The sequence below is a fragment of the Gossypium arboreum genome, chromosome 11 (assembly GCF_025698485.1).
Source record: "Gossypium arboreum isolate Shixiya-1 chromosome 11, ASM2569848v2, whole genome shotgun sequence".
Taxonomy (NCBI): Eukaryota; Viridiplantae; Streptophyta; class Magnoliopsida; order Malvales; family Malvaceae; genus Gossypium; species Gossypium arboreum.
Window position 1 is genome coordinate 9916454 of NC_069080.1, and position 16643 is coordinate 9933096.

Sequence of the window (16643 nt, forward strand, 5' to 3'; positions counted from 1 at the left end):
CAGTTACAAAATCTATAGCACATTCAACTTCTTCAATCAATGATGAGTTCGGGTAACTTTTCCGAAACACATTAGAATTCTCTTGCACTATTGCCTTTGATTTAAACCTTAACTTAAATATTTTAATATTCAATACATAAACAAGGTAAATACCATGACCCCTTTCCAAGCATATATCTATGTTGGCATGTTCAATATCACAATAGACAATTAGCTCAATCTTCTCGATTCAACAAAACATTTCATCATCTTGATCTTGTAACATATTATACTTCGCTTATCATGCGAATTAACTATTCCATTATTGAGATTATATCAAACAAGAAGAACATCAAATCGATCGAAAACAAGAGTATCATTATCAAGCAGTTCCAGCAGATCTTATCAGCCCATAAATACTAATCTGAAAAATTTAATGCTTCAACCCAAAAATTTCAGCAAACCCAACAGGCAAATCTTTAATAGATACTGAACTTATGTAATCATAGGAATAGTCAAACCAATATCAATTTAAAATAATCATATTAGTGTCGATAAAGAAGAAAGTACCTGTAATGACATCCGGTAGAGAAATATCTTCTTATATACAATTAACATATACCCTGACTGCTGTTCATTCTCCAGATTTTACAGTGAAGTCATTTGTCACACTTCGGCTTTCACTCGTATTTTTGAGATTACAGGGTAACCTACCTCTGTTAACTACATTACTCGGTCTTGAACTCTGAATAATGTTTTTTTTTTCTTCAAGCAATCACTAAGATAATAATCAGGAGAATCATGTCTAACACATATTCCATTCCTTATTCTATATTCTTCAGCTTCTGTCTTCATTTAAACCATCTTCAAACCATTTGTATCATACAGTTTCTATCGGAATATACCTCGATATATTTATTTAATCAAACAAATTCCCTTCATACAGTTGCAATTATTTGATCTGTTTAAGCTTCAAGAATTTCAGTATGTTTCGATCAAGAAATCTCGATCGATATATATATTTTCTTTCGAACTCATCTCGGAAAATTTTCAAATAACCCTTTCTTAATCACAACATAATCAATGTTTCCTACCACCGTAAGCTGAATCTTTTAACAGAATATCATACCCTTCTAACATTTAATCGGTGATCGAACAATTCATTTACAATCCCGATAATATTCTCTAACCAGTTTCATTTCTTTCAAGATCATTCTTAACTGTAATTCTCAATTCATCCACACCATATATATACATGTCCAGATCATTAACGGTGAGATAACTTACCCATTCGGACAAACTCTATACCTTAAAGCACTTCGAGAACCGATTGAGAAAGCAGGAGGGTAGATATCATAACAAATACAATTTCTTCTATTCATTGAAAAACATCGTTATAATTCTAAATAATTATGTATTATTTTTATTATTATTTCATCAGTCATCATTCAAGAATTAATTACCCATTGAGTTTATACCCAGTGTTGTTGATTCGGTTTTCATCTAATTCACGAGACTATTCGTCTCAAAGACATATTTAATAATCAATACCATCGATATTTTTTGTCTAACATTTTCACTATAAAACAATACCAAACAAATATATCAGATCCGATCCCGACACAATTTCGACTCAATTATGGCATGTACCCTAGACTCAATTCGAGTTCGATTTAGTCCAAGAATCGGCTAAACCTGAATAGCTCTGATACCACTAAATGTAACGCCCCCTAACCCTATACCATCATCGAAACAGGGTTATGAGACATTACCAGTCAGTACAATCCAATTTCGGTCATTAATTAAAATAAATATTTACACACATCCTAGTTTTAAGATGTCGTCCCTTTAATGGGCCCTCGCGATCCAATATGAACAGTAAATTCAATTCGGGACTAATTTAGAATCACTACGAATTTTAGTAAATTTCAAAATTCATACTACATACCGCTGTTAACCATCATTTACTCATTTCATGAGTACATCTACAACCTAAATTACTCTCATAAAACATCCTAGGTACATGCCATTACCAATAGTTAACACACTTTACCTTAATGAATTCGGGATCGAATTGGGATCTTGATTCAACGTTCTATCTTTACTAGACTGCATGACGAAACAAACCGTCACAATGAGTATGGTATACTCAATTGGTATTTCCATAATCCGAACACTTAATAATATAACAATTAAACTTAAAATCACAATAACAATTATAAGTATTCATTTATTTGTTTTATAAATAAAATTTCAATTACTTACCATATAAATTCTATACAAGTCATATAACAAACACAATAACATATTTGTTCAATTCTTTTCATTTACTTACCGTATAAATTCTATACAATATATTCACAATTCACTTGTTTTCACACTTTACTTCTTAACAATATACCATTTTAATTTATTCTAACATCAATCATCATCCATTTGAACTTCACTCATTTCATGAACCTTTTGGTTCATGTTTTCAATCTCATATCTCAATTTCAATTCTCAATTCAATTTCTCATTTTATTCCAATAGCTCAATCAATCAAATTCACTCAACTTATCTTTTCACTTATTTACCCTATTAACAAGACTCGGACCTTGGCAGATACTCGGATCCAACCAAACACACCAATATGGCACCCAAAGGCCTCATCGGATAGTTCGAAGCAATATTTGACACCCAGTGTCTCATCGGCCTAGCCAAGTAATGTTGGTACCCAGTACCTCATCGAATCTATCCGAAGAAATATAGTGACACCAGTGTCTCATTGACTCGAGGTCGAAGAATCCTGAACACTTCCAATCCTATGGCATGCCAACTATGTCCGACTCAGCCCGATCATCATTAATAGGGTATTCAATTCACTTTCAATTTTTTCAATCAATACACATTTTAATTAATCACATAAATTCATAATTCAATACAATTCAATTCACTTTTCAATAACAAATATCCAAATATCACAAATCTCATATTTAAAATTTTCAAACAATTTATATTTCAATTCAATTCAAATAATCAATATATATTCAATATTCAATATATATATCTATATATATATCGCCAATTCAATCAATATAAATTCAATAAATTCATCACATACTATATCAATCCATTTCATTTGCAAAACACAATAATTCGACTTCAAAACACTTAATATACATATTAAGAAATAAATTCAACAATTAAGTATTAGGTTCGGATTATAGAAATACAAACCGTAATTTTGAGTTAACCCCGTTGACTTTGTCTTGTCCTTTCTTAGCCGAGATTTACGGTACCACATTGACTACGAAATTAATACAATTCATAATCATTAATACATTACTAATTCATATCTTGAATTATAGAATTCTAAATTAAGATCCGCTAATTTTTCCTGAAACTAGACTCACAAATATTCTTACAATAAAATTTTTAGAATTTTTGGTTTAGCCATTAAGTACAGTTTATTCTTTAAATTCACCCCTATTCTGCTGTCTGACAGTTTCGTCCCTTCTTCACTAAAAATTAATTATCTCACAGTACAGAACTCGGATAATATTCTCGTTGATTTCTAATGAAAATAGACTCATTAGGGATTCTAAACATATAACTTTAAGCCTCTAATTATTTTTATTCAATTTTGGTGATTTTCCAAAGTCAGAACAGGGAACCTGAATTCATTCTGACCTTGTCTCACAAAATTTATTATATCTCATAATTTACAATTCAATTGATTATATAGTTTCTTCTATAAGAAACTAGACTCAATAATATTTAATTCTATATTTTATTCATCCTCTAATTCAATTTCTACAATTTTGATGATTTTTCAAACTTAGACTACTGCTGCTGTCCAATACAAAATGTTGATTTACTTTAATTTCAATTTAATTCTAACTAAATTCACTTACTTTTCTATCTTAATTCATACTTTATTTCTACTCAATTTTAACCAAACTTAGACATAATTATCTATTTTTCATCATAAAACCATAATTTCGAAATTCTTCCAATTTAGTCCTTAAAGCATAAAACTTATGAATCACTTTACAATTCAATCCTTATATCATTTCTAACTTGAATTTCTATCAATTTAGCCCTTAATTCATCATTTTATTTAACATGGACAATATCTAGAAATCTAATAACTTCAAAATATTAACTTAATTTCATCAAAACTTTGTTCTAAAACTTCTAAAACATCAAAATTAAGTAAAATGGCTAAATTAACTTACCAATTAAAGTTTAAAGCTTCAAAACATCAATTTTCCTTTTCTCCTTTCTTTCTTTCTTTCCTTTCTTTCTCCCTGTTCTTCTCTGTTTCGTTTCCATTCCATTCTGTTTCTTATGTTTATATATAATATAATATAATATAATATAATATAATTAAAACATAAAAAAATCTTAGATTTTCTTCACGGTACATCCTCTCACTTAGGACAAATGGCATAATTGCCATTTTGGTCCTCTTCATTTTCTTTTAATCTACAATTTAACTTTCATCCTTTATTCAATTTAGTCCTTTTCTTAATTACTCTTCATTAAATTAAATTCACTTAATTAAACTCTAATTAACCACTCATTTTACTTCGTAAATATTTTTAATAAATATTTACGAATCTGTTTTTCAGAAATGGAGATCCGAAAATACACTTTTTCGGTAACGGTAAAATTCGGGTCGTTACAAATTGTGAGTTGCCATATGGAAATTATTCCAATGAGTTATTAATGAAATTGTGATTTGGAGGATGAAATAGTTAAACTAATAGATATATGATTTGTGTTTATATGCCTATGAGCTTACTAAGCTTCAATAAGCTTACTTGTGTGTGTTTAATATTTTTATGTAGATTGACTTGAAGTGAAGTGGGTAGATCGGATCAACACAACAGGGCACACTATTCAGATCAATTCCGGTAGTTTTTGTTTTATGTTTAAAGATTTATATGGCATGTATAGAGTTTGAATGAATTGAAGTAAAGATGTTATAAACTAGTTAACAATATTTGTACTAAAACAGTTTTCGGTAAGTAGCAGTAGTTTGATTTTGAAAAATCACTAAAAATAGTAGAAATGGAATTAAATAATGAATAAATTATGGAATCGAATCTTGATGAGTCTATTTTCATATGGAAGAAGCAAAACAGGTATATGAGCTATATTTTATGAGATGTTTAAATTTTTGTGAAACAGGGCCAGAGCGATTTCTGGATCCCTGTTCTGACTTTGGAAATTCACCATAAATTTTACAAAGATAATTAGAAGTCATAATTTATATGTACAGATTCCTTATTGAGTCTAGTTTTATTAGAGACAAACGGCATAGTCATTGAAGCTCTGTACAGAGAGATATCTGATTCGTAATACACAAAGGTCAGAGTAGTCAAACCCTGAAACAGGGAGATTTTAAATAATAAACTGTACTAATTGGCTTGACCAAAATTCTAGAAAAAATTGGTAAGTAGTTATATGAGTATAAATTCAGATAAAATTTACGGATTTGGATTTCGAGTTTTATAACTCGAGATATGAATTATTTAGCAACTATGACACAGTTGGACAGCTTGTCTGAAAAGTATTATATAAATTATCTAAATTTGGTTAAGTGCTCAAATAAGTTTAGTAGTGCCTTGTGCTCGACTCCGGCAACGGTATCGGGTAAGGGGCGTTACATCCTTATTTATTGAAATTAATAAAAACATGAATAAAAATATTTTTAAAATAAAAATTCATAAATAAATAAACAGTGCAAACAATGATATAATGAATGAAAATACTAACATATAATATAAAAGCAATAGGATAAAAATAAAATAATATTTACAATAAAAAGAAAATAATAATAAAAATAATGATATGCTAATAATATAATAAGAAAAGCAAACTGATACGGAATGGGTAAGAAACAAAAATAAAGGAGTTAGAAATACATTAAAGTAAATAATAAATATGATAATAATATTAAAAACAATAACAATGCATGCAATATTAAATGTAATAGTAATATTAAACACGAAATAAAAACAACAAATATATATACATATAATAGTTAGTAAAGTGACGAAAACATGATATTAAAAACACTAATAATGTTACCTATATACATACATATATATATTAAAATATAAACATAATAATAGTATTACAAAGTATATATATAATATTAAAATATATACATAATTTATACATATTAGAGATAATAATAATATTAAAACAACTATTAATAATACTACATAAGTATACACATATATATTAAAAATAAATACATAATAATATTAAAAGTATATACATAATATATATAAAATATAGTTGTCAAAACCATCCCTCGATTTAAAATATTTTAGATTTAAAAAAGGAGAGATCGACTTTTTGAAAAATAGCAAGATGGAGTCGCCACCGATCTTTTGTTTTGATGTGATCGGATCACCTAAGGATTTGGTTATTTTAATGAGACATTTTCAGTTTACTAAAACACAGATTATGGTCTACGAAAATTTTAGAAAACGGGCTCGGGAGTCAGTTACGTATGAGGAAGGGTTAGCACCCTCACTACGCCCAAAATTGGTACCAAATCGATTAAATACTGTCCTTATGTCTAAAGTTAAAAAGTTTTTGAAATGTGGTTCTTCTTTATGACGTTTGAGTAACCCGAGTTGGTTGCCAAAATCTTATTGTTTCGATGTTCGAAAGCTTATAATTCGAGAATTACAAAAGGATGCTCAACTATTTAGTCCAACGAAAAATCGAAACCCAGCACAGTAGGGTACGATTCCTCGAATTTCCAAACATTGACCATTGCCTTACCTTATAAAATACGTGTGAAATTCCGAGGAGATATTCGATTATTTTGGACAAATGAAAAAGCGCAACCCAACACGATAGGGCTCGATTCTCAAATTGCCAATCATCGAACATCGCCTACATTTTGAAAGATTTTAGAAAATGTGAGTGAAATTCCAATGGGATGTTCAACTGTTCCGAACCAATGAAAAAGCGCAACCCAGCACGATAGGGCACGATTCTCAAATAGCCAAACATTGAACATCGTCTTTGTTTTTAAGTATTTTTTTTATATAAACATGAGTGAGAATATAAAGGAATGTTCAATCGTTTTGAGCAAACAAGAAATCACAACCCAGCACGATAGGGCATGATTCTCGGATTGTCAAACGCCAAATATTGCCTTCATTTTAAATAATTTTTAGATGATATGAATGAAATTTTGAAGGGATACTCGATTATTTTGAGCAAACGCGAAGTTGCAACCTAACACGTTAGGGCACAATTCCGCGAATTGCTAAATATCAAATCTCGTCTTCGTTTTGAAGAATTTTTGAATGAATGATTATAAAGCTAGCTTAAGATGTATTAATTCGATTTGAAATAAGGCGAAATTAATCATAAGATTCGGGTTTTATAGAACCACATTTCAAAAATCAAGATGGAAAACGATGATATAAGGTAATAGGCATATACGAGATGTGATCAACTAACATACTAATAATTAAACGGGACTAATCTAAAAAGGTAATGCGATTGCAATAATACATGGAGAGTAGTCGATGTGATGACTGTAACGGCCTAATTTTCAGTGGTGTCGGAAATGGTGATTTGAGATCACTAAATTCGACAAATAAGATTGAACAAGATAGTAATTTAATATTTATGAGTCAAGTAAGAATTTAGAAGAATTTGTGAAATGGTGAAATTAGTGAATTAAAAGAATTTATTAGGTCAAACGGGTCAAAAATGAGGTATCGAGACCTCAAAGTTGAAAATCGAGCTATAAATATTTTTATAAATATTTATGGAGTGTCATTGAGTTAGTATTAAAGTTTCAGTTAGAAAATTTTAACGTTTGGATGGCTAATTAATTGAAAAGGATTAAATTGAAAATAGCACAAAATTTGTTAAATTGTGAGTAAATAGCTTAAGTATTTAAAAAGATGGATTTAAAGAGCAATTAGACCCAAAGGTTAATGGCTGGACGGTTTGGGTATGAAATAAGCAAGAAAACAATGTGAACAAGGGCAAAATTGGAAATAGATAAAAGTTAATAGTTAAATAATGATGTAATTGAAAAATCTAGACATTTTCTTCATAATTTCTCAGCCAAAACGCCATAGAAGGTCTGGAGAAAGCTGGTTTTTCATATTTTTACATCATATCAAGAATCCAAAGAAGAACGAGGAAAAGAAAAAGTTATGAATAGTCCCCAAATTTCAATATCTTCTACAAATTAGCGGGTAAGTTCATATGGTTGAAATTAGATGTTTATTTGTGAATGATTGAAGTATATAATGTGTTATTATATACTGAATTTGTTGTGGGATTGTGTAGATTTTGTTAATGAAAGAATAAATGTGGAAATGCAAATTAGGAAAACGCAGGATTGAGTACGTTCAGTATCGTGACGTGTGATGAATTGACGGATAAGACCATGGTTGTTCCATGGCAAAGTGTGAAATGTAGGTATGGTATCATCCATCTGAGTTGTGAAATGTAGGTATGGTATTATCCATCTTGAAATGTGAAATGTAGGTATGGTATTATCAAATCCATCTTGAGTTAAGAAATGTAGGTATGGCATTTCCCATACCGAGTTAAAAAATGTAGGTATGGTATTTCAATGAGGAAAACCATACTTGAGTTGTGAATCGTGGCATTGAGCAACACGTACTCAATTTCGTAAGCCGTTTCCTAATTTGATTATAAGAAATAAAAGAGAAGTGATCCAAATGAAAGAGATTGAGTAGTTATTCTTGTTGAGCTCAACTATGTGAATTATTATAACAATGGTTGTGAATCGCAGGAAACTTTAGTAAATGTTTTGGTATTGTTTGGAAATATTATGTTTGGTAAGCATTACTTTTAACCTATGAACTTACTAAGCTTCAATAAGCTTACTTGTGTGTGTTTAATATTTTTATGTAGATTGACTTGAAGTGAAGTGGGTAGATCGGATCAACACAACAAAGCACACTATCCAGATCAATTCGGTAGCTTTTGTTTTATGTTTGAAGATTTATATGGCATGTATAGAGTTTGAATGAATTGAAGTAAAGATGTTATAAACTAGTTAACAATATTTGTACTAAAACAGTTTTCGTAAGTAGCAGTAGTTTGACTTTTAAAATCACTAAAAATAGTAGAAATGGAATTAAATAATGAATAAATTATGGAATCGAATCTCGATGAGTCTATTTTCATATGGAAGAAGCAAAACAGGTATATGAGCTATATTTTATGAGATGTTTAAATTTTTGTGAAACAGGGCCAGAGCGATTTTTGGATCCCCTGTTCTGACTTTGGAAATTCACCATAAATTTTACAAAGATAATTAGAAGTCATACTTTATATGTACAGATTACTTATTGAGTCTAGTTTTATTAGAGACAAATGGCATAGTCATTGAATCTCTGTACAGAGAGATATCTGATTCGTAATACACAAAGGTCAGAGTAGTCAAACCCTGAAATAGGGGAGATTTTAAATAATAAACTGTACTAATTGGCTAGACCAAAAATTCTAGAAAAAAATTGGTAAGTAGATATATGAGTATAAATTCAGAGAAAATTTACGGATTTGGATTTTGAGTTTTATAACTCGAGATATGAATTATTTAGCAACTATGACACAGTTGGACAGCTTGTCTGGAAAGTGTGATATAAATTGTTTGAATTTGTTTAAGTGCTCAAATAAGTTTAGTAATGCCTCGTGCTCGACTCCGGCGACGGTCTCGGGTAAAGGGGGCGTTACATTTATTGGTATCAGAGCCTGGTTTAGTCGATTCTCGGAACGAATTTGATGTGTAAAGTGTTTAAAATACATGCCATATAAATCTGTGATAGTGTGATGTGAATGATCCGATCTAATTACTAATTTTGTTATAGATTGTAAAGATGTCGATAGACCCGATGGTGCTAGTCGGAAGAGGAAGTTAATAGTAGAATACAGACTTACGAGCGGGGAACAAGTGGTAATGTCCCGATTTCTTTGATGAGAGAGGAAGAACTTAAAAATATGATTTACGGATTAATGAATCGGTGGTATCATGAAACAATACAAGGAAGAAGTCAGCACAACAACCTCCTCCTCCCCTCTTGTACCACGATTACAACCCGGTTGCTCCTCCTTTAATAGATGAATCTAGCAAAAGAACACCAATTGAAAAACTCGGAAAGTTTGGAGTGAAGAATTTCGAGGAGATCGGACGATGATCCGGTTAAAGCGAGTATTGGTTAAAGAGTTTGGAGAGAGTTTTAAGCAGATGATGTGTTCTCCGGAGGACTATTTGGGATGTCGATTTCGCTATTGAAAGAAGAAGCGTATAATTGGTGGGAAACCATTGAGGCGATGGTACTGCAGATAAACTTACAGGAATTCTTCCAAAAGCGAATTTAAGAAGAAGTATGTGGGAAAGAGATATTTAGATAAGAAGAGAGAATTTCTTGATCTTCGACAAGGGAATAAAACAGTGGCGAATATGAAAGAGAATTTGTGTATCTCAAGAGATATGCTCGGGATGTTGTACCGAGCAGAGGAAGAAATGTGCATTAGATTTGAAGAAGGGCTTAATGATGAAATCGAATGATGATTGGAGGTACAGAGATTCGAGAATTTGTGATTACGTCGATCGAGCTCAAAAGATGGAAGAAGTGTATAACGAAAGATGCAAAGAGAAAGAAGAGGTAAAGAGGTATACAAAAGAAGTTTCTCTAGACCAACTTCGACTTTTTCGCCAAAAGTTCGAAATGATTACAGTCGACTGTTATAATCCGAACGATCGAATAACGATAAAACGACTCAACAAGATGTCGGAGTAACTAAGAAACCAGCAGCTAGTGTTAGTAGTGTGCAAAATATTCCGAGACTTAGATGTAAAATTGTGGTAGATTTCATATTGGTGAGTGTTGGGGAAGAGCGGAGCTTGCTATAAATGTGGTGGAACTGATCATTTTATTCGGACTGTCCTCAATTATTAAAAGAAGATAGAGAACAAGGGAGAAGCAAGCAAATACTCCTCGAAAGGTAAATGTTCGGTCAAAGTAGTGCTCTGGACTGTTCATTCGGGAACGAGAGATCTGCTGACCGATCGAGACAAGAGTACTGCACGTACATATGCTATCCGCAAGGAAGAAGCTTCGCTCTAGATGTGATAGTGGTAATTTCTATCTTTTGATGATTCTGTATGCTTTAATTGATCCCGGATCTACACATTCATATATTTACCTTTGCATTAGTGTCGAAAAGAAAATGATTGAGTCCATCGACCTTGAATTACAAGTCACTAATCCACTAGGGCAAAGTGTGTTGGTTAATTTAATATGTGAATTGTCCTTTGAAAATACAAGGTCGTGAATTCTCTGCGATTTAATGTTGTTACCTTTCCGAGAATTTGATGTTATTCTTGGAATGGATTGGTTGATTGAACACGATGCCATAGTGAATTGTAGAGAAAACGGATTGATTTAAAATGTCGATGGGAAATAGTTTCATTTGAGTTTGGGGATAAAAGAATGATGTCGAGGATTATTTCAGCCTTTCTATTTCGAAAATTGATTCGGAAAGGTAATAAAGCATTTCTAGCTTATATTCTTGATACTCGGGGTTCGAATTGAAGATGGAACAATTGTCGATTGTTAATGAGTTTCTTGATGTGTTTCTGAGGAATTACGGTTTACCCCAGATCGTGAGGTTGAATTCACAATTGATGTAATTAAGATGCAGCTCAATATCAATAACACCGTATAGAATGGCACCGGTGAGTTAAAAGAGTTGAAGACACAGTTGTAAGAGTTATTGGATAAAGGGTTCATCGACCGAGTACATCACCTTGGGGCGCTTTGTCTTATTTGTGAAAAAGAAAGATGGTTCGTTGCGATTGTGTATTGATTACGAGCGGTTGAATAAGGTAACAATTAAAATAAATATCCATTACCTCGTATCGATGATTTGTTTGATCAACTGAAAGGTGCTGCAGTTGTTCTCAAAAATAGACCTTAGATCTGGGTATTATCATTTGAAGGTTAAAGAGTGTGATGTGCCAAAGGCGCTTTTCGAACTCGGTATGGTCACTCTGAATTTTTGGTAATGCCTTTTGGTTTAACGAATGCCTCTGCTGCATTTATGGATTTAATGAATCGAATTTTTCAGTCTTATTTGGATAGATTTGTGGTGGTATTTATTGATGACATATTGGTCTATTCAAAGACGAATCCGAACATGCACAAGACTTGAGAATTGTACTCTGACTTTGAGAGAAAAGCAGTTATATGCGAAATTTAGTAAATGTGAGTTTTGGCTTCATGAGGTTGGATTTACGGGTCATATTATATCGGTGAAGGAATTCGTGTGGATCCAAGTAAAGTTTGGCGGTGGTGAATTGGAAAACAGAAGAATGTAAGCGAAGTCGCGAAGTTTTCGGGATTAGCAGGATACTATCGCCGTTTTGTAAAGAATTTTTCCATGATTGCTTCACCAATGACTCGTTTATTACGAGAAGAATGTTGAGTTTATGTGGTCGATGAATGTCGTGAGCTTTGATCGATTAAAGAAAATGTTAATGAAGCTCCGGTCTTAACTCAACCGAATCGTATATCTACCGTATGTTGTGTCTGATGATGCATCTTTAAGTGGTTTGGGTTGTGTGTTAATGCAATCGGGAAAGGTAGTGGCTTATGCTTCACGGCAATTAAAACCACATGAAAAGAATTACCCTACACATGATCTTGAGTTAATGCAATTGTTTTTGCCTTAAAAATTTGGAGACACTATTTATATGGTGAGAAGTGTTATATGTATACGGATCACAAAAGTTTGAAATACTTAATGACTCGGAAGGAACGAACTTAAGACAGAGGCGGTGGTTAGAGTTCTTTGAAAGACTATGATTTGGTTATTGACTATCATCCGAGGAAAGCTAATGTAGTTCTTGATGCTTTGAGTCGAAAGTCATCCTTGTTTGCACTTCGGGCAATGAATGCTCATTTGGCTCTTAATGAAGAAGGTGTTGTATTAGTAGAATTGAAGGTAAAACCAATGTTTCTTCAACAAATTCAGAAGCTGCAGAATGAAGATCCAAAATTGGTCTTTGAAACGACAAATGGTTCGGGATAATTTAGATTCAGAATTCAGTATTGATGATGAAGGTATATTGCGCTATCATAATAGGATTTGTGTTCCCAATAATTCTGATTTAAAGAATGATATTCTTTCTGAAGCACATAATAGTATGTATTCTATTCATCCGGGTAGTACAAAAATGTATGGTGATCTGAAAAAGACATATTGGTGGCTGGTATGAAAAGAGAAATTTCGAATTTATTGCAAAATGTTTGATTTGCCGACAAGTTAAAGCGAGCATCAAGTGCCAACGGGTTTATTACAACCCATTATGATTCTGAATGGAAGTGGGAGCATATTTCAATGGATTTTGTGTCGAGGATTGCTGTGACTCAGAAAGAAAGATTTGATATGGGTGATTGTTGATAGATTGACAAAGTCAGCACACTTTATTCCAGTCAGAATAGATTTTTCACTTAATAAGTTAGCATAATTGTATGTGTCGAGATTGTGAGACTACATGGAGTTCCAATATCTATCATTTCGCATAGGGATCCGAGGTTTACTTCAAGATTTTGGAATAAATTGCAAGAAGCCTTAGGCACCAGATTGAATTTTAGTCTGACATTTCATCCTCAAACAGATGGACAATCGAGCGAGTGATTCAAATTTTAGAAGATATGTTAAGATGTTGTATACTCGAGTTTGGTGACAGTTGGGAAAGGTATTTACCGTTGGTGAGTTTGCTTACAACAATAGCTATCGTCTAGTATAAAAATGACACCATTTGAGGCTCTTTATGGTAGAAAATGCAAGACTCCATTGTGTTGGTCGAATTAAGTGAATCAAAATAGTTGGGGTTGATTTGATTCGAGAAACGAAGAGAAAGTCCGGATTATTCGAGATAGTCTAAAAGTCGCTTGGATCGTCGAAGTCATATGCGGATTTAAAACGAAGAGACATAGAATATGCAGTGGGTGATCGAGTATTTTAAAAGTTTCACCATGGAAAAGGGTGTTACGATTTGGTAAAAAGGAAAATTAAGTCCGAGATTCATAGGGCCATATGAAATTGTGGAAAGGGTTGGTCCTATGGCTTATCGTTTGGCTTTACCTCCGAACTTGAGAAGATTCATAATGTGTTTCATGTGTCTATGCTAAGGCGGTATAGGTCGATCCTTCACACGTAATTCCCATCTTGAAATTGAGCTTCAACCAGATATGACTTATTCGGAAGAACCGGTGAAGATTTTGGCTTGTGAAGTTAAGGAATTGCGGAACAAAAGAGTACCATTGGTTAAAGTATTATGGCATCGACATGGTATGGAGGAGGCAACACGGGAAACAGAGGAGTCAATAAGATCACAAGATATCAAATCTATTTTCAGTAACAAATTTCGAGGACGAAATTTTTAAAGGGGAGAGTTGTAACGGCCTAATTTTCAGTGGTGTCGAAATGGTGATTTGAGATCACTAAATTCGACAAATAAGATTGAACAAGATAGTAATTTAATATTTATGAGTCAAGTAAGAATTTAGAAGAATTTGTGAAATGGTGAAATTAGTGAATTAAAAGAATTTATTAGGTCAAACGGGTCAAAAATGAGGTATCGAGACCTCAAAGTTGAAAATCGAGCTATAAATATTTTTATAAATATTTATGGAGTGTCATTGAGTTAGTATTAAAGTTTCGTTAGAAAATTTTAACGTTTGGATGGCTAATTAATTGAAAAGGATTAAATTGAAAATAGCACAAAATTTGTTAAATTGTGAGTAAATAGCTTAAGTATTTAAAAAGATGGATTTAAAGAGCAATTAGACCCAAAGGTTAATGGCTGGACGGTTTGGGTATGAAATAAGCAAGAAAACAATGTGAACAAGGGGCAAAATTGGAAATAGATAAAAGTTAATAGTTAAATAATGATGTAATTGAAAAATCTAGACATTTTCTTCATAATTTCTCAGCCAAAACGCCATAGAAGGTCTGGAGAAAGCTGGTTTTTCATATTTTTACATCATATCAAGAATCCAAAGAAGAACGAGGAAAAGAAAAAGTTGCGGAATAGTCCCAAAATTTCAATATCTTCTACAAATTAGCCGGGTAAGTTCATATGGTTGAAATTAGATGTTTATTTGTGAATGATTGAAGTATATAATGTGTTATTATATACGAATTTGTTGTGGGATTGTGTAGATTTTGTTAATGAAAGAATAAATGTGGAAATGCAAATTAGGAAAACGCAGGATTGAGTACGTTCAGATCGTGACGTGTGATGAATTGATGGATAAGACCATGGTTGTTCCATGGCAAAGTGTGAAATGTAGGTATAGTATCATCCATCTTGAGTTGTGAAATGTAGGTATGGTATTATCCATCTTGAAATGTGAAATGTAGGTATGGTATTATCAAATCTATCTTGAGTTAAGAAATGTAGGTATGGCATTTCCCATACCGAGTTAAAAAATGTAGGTATGGTATTTCAATGAGGAAAACCATCTTGAGTTGTGAATCGTGGCATTGAGCAACGACGTACTCAATTTCGTAAGCCGTTTCCTAATTTGATTATAAGAAATAAAGAGAAGTGATCCAAATGAAAGAGATTGAGTAGTTGTTACTGTTGAGCTCAACTATGTGAATTATTATAACAATGGTTGTGAATCGCAGAAACTTTAGTAAATGTTTTGGTATTGTTTGGAAATATTATGTTTGGTAAGCATTACTTTTAACCTATGAACTTACTAAGCTTCAATAAGCTTACTTGTGTGTGTTTAATATTTTTATGTAGATTGACTTGAAGTGAAGTGGGTAGATCGGATCAACACAACAAAGCACACTATCCAGATCAATTCCGGTAGCTTTTGTTTTATGTTTGAAGATTTATATGGCATGTATAGAGTTTGAATGAATTGAAGTAAATATGTTATAAACTAGTTAACAATATTTGTACTAAAACAGTTTTCGGTAAGTAGCAGTAGTTTGACTTTTAAAAATCACTAAAAATAGTAGAAATGGAATTAAATAATGAATAAATTATGGAATCGAATCTCGATGAGTCTATTTTCATATGGAAGAATCAAAACAGGTATATGAGCTATATTTTATGAGATGTTTAAATTTTTGTGAAACAGGGCCAGAGCGATTTCTGGATCCCCTGTTCTGACTTTGGAAATTCACCATAAATTTTACAAAGATAATTAGAAGTCATACTTTATATGTACAGATTCCTTATTGAGTCTAGTTTTATTAGAGACAAACGGCATAGTCATTGAAGCTCTGTACAGAGAGATATCTGATTCGTAATACACAAAGGTCAGAGTAGTCAAACCCTGAAACAGGGGAGATTTTAAATAATAAACTGTACTAATTGGCTTGACCAAAAATTATAGAAAAAAATTGGTAAGTAGATATATGAGTATAAATTCAGAGAAAATTTACGGATTTGGATTTCGAGTTTTATAACTCGAGATATGAATTATTTAGCAACTATAACACAGTTGGACAGCTTGTCTGGAAAGTGTGATATAAATTGTTTAAATTTGTTTAAGTGCTCAAATAAGTTTAGTAATGCCTCGTGCTCGACTCCGGCGACGGTCTCGGGTAAAGGGGGCGTTACA

The 16643-nt window shown here is 32.2% G+C and overlaps 1 long non-coding RNA gene across 1 annotated transcript; it reads left to right on the forward strand.

The window, feature by feature from the left end:
• The first annotated feature begins 14966 nt into the window (after nucleotides 1-14966).
• On the forward strand, nucleotides 14967-15981 carry LOC128283483 (uncharacterized). The gene is made up of 2 exons (XR_008273840.1): nucleotides 14967-15129; nucleotides 15815-15981. It is a non-coding gene; the product is annotated as an uncharacterized LOC128283483 (long non-coding RNA).
• The last annotated feature ends 662 nt before the right edge of the window (nucleotides 15982-16643 follow it).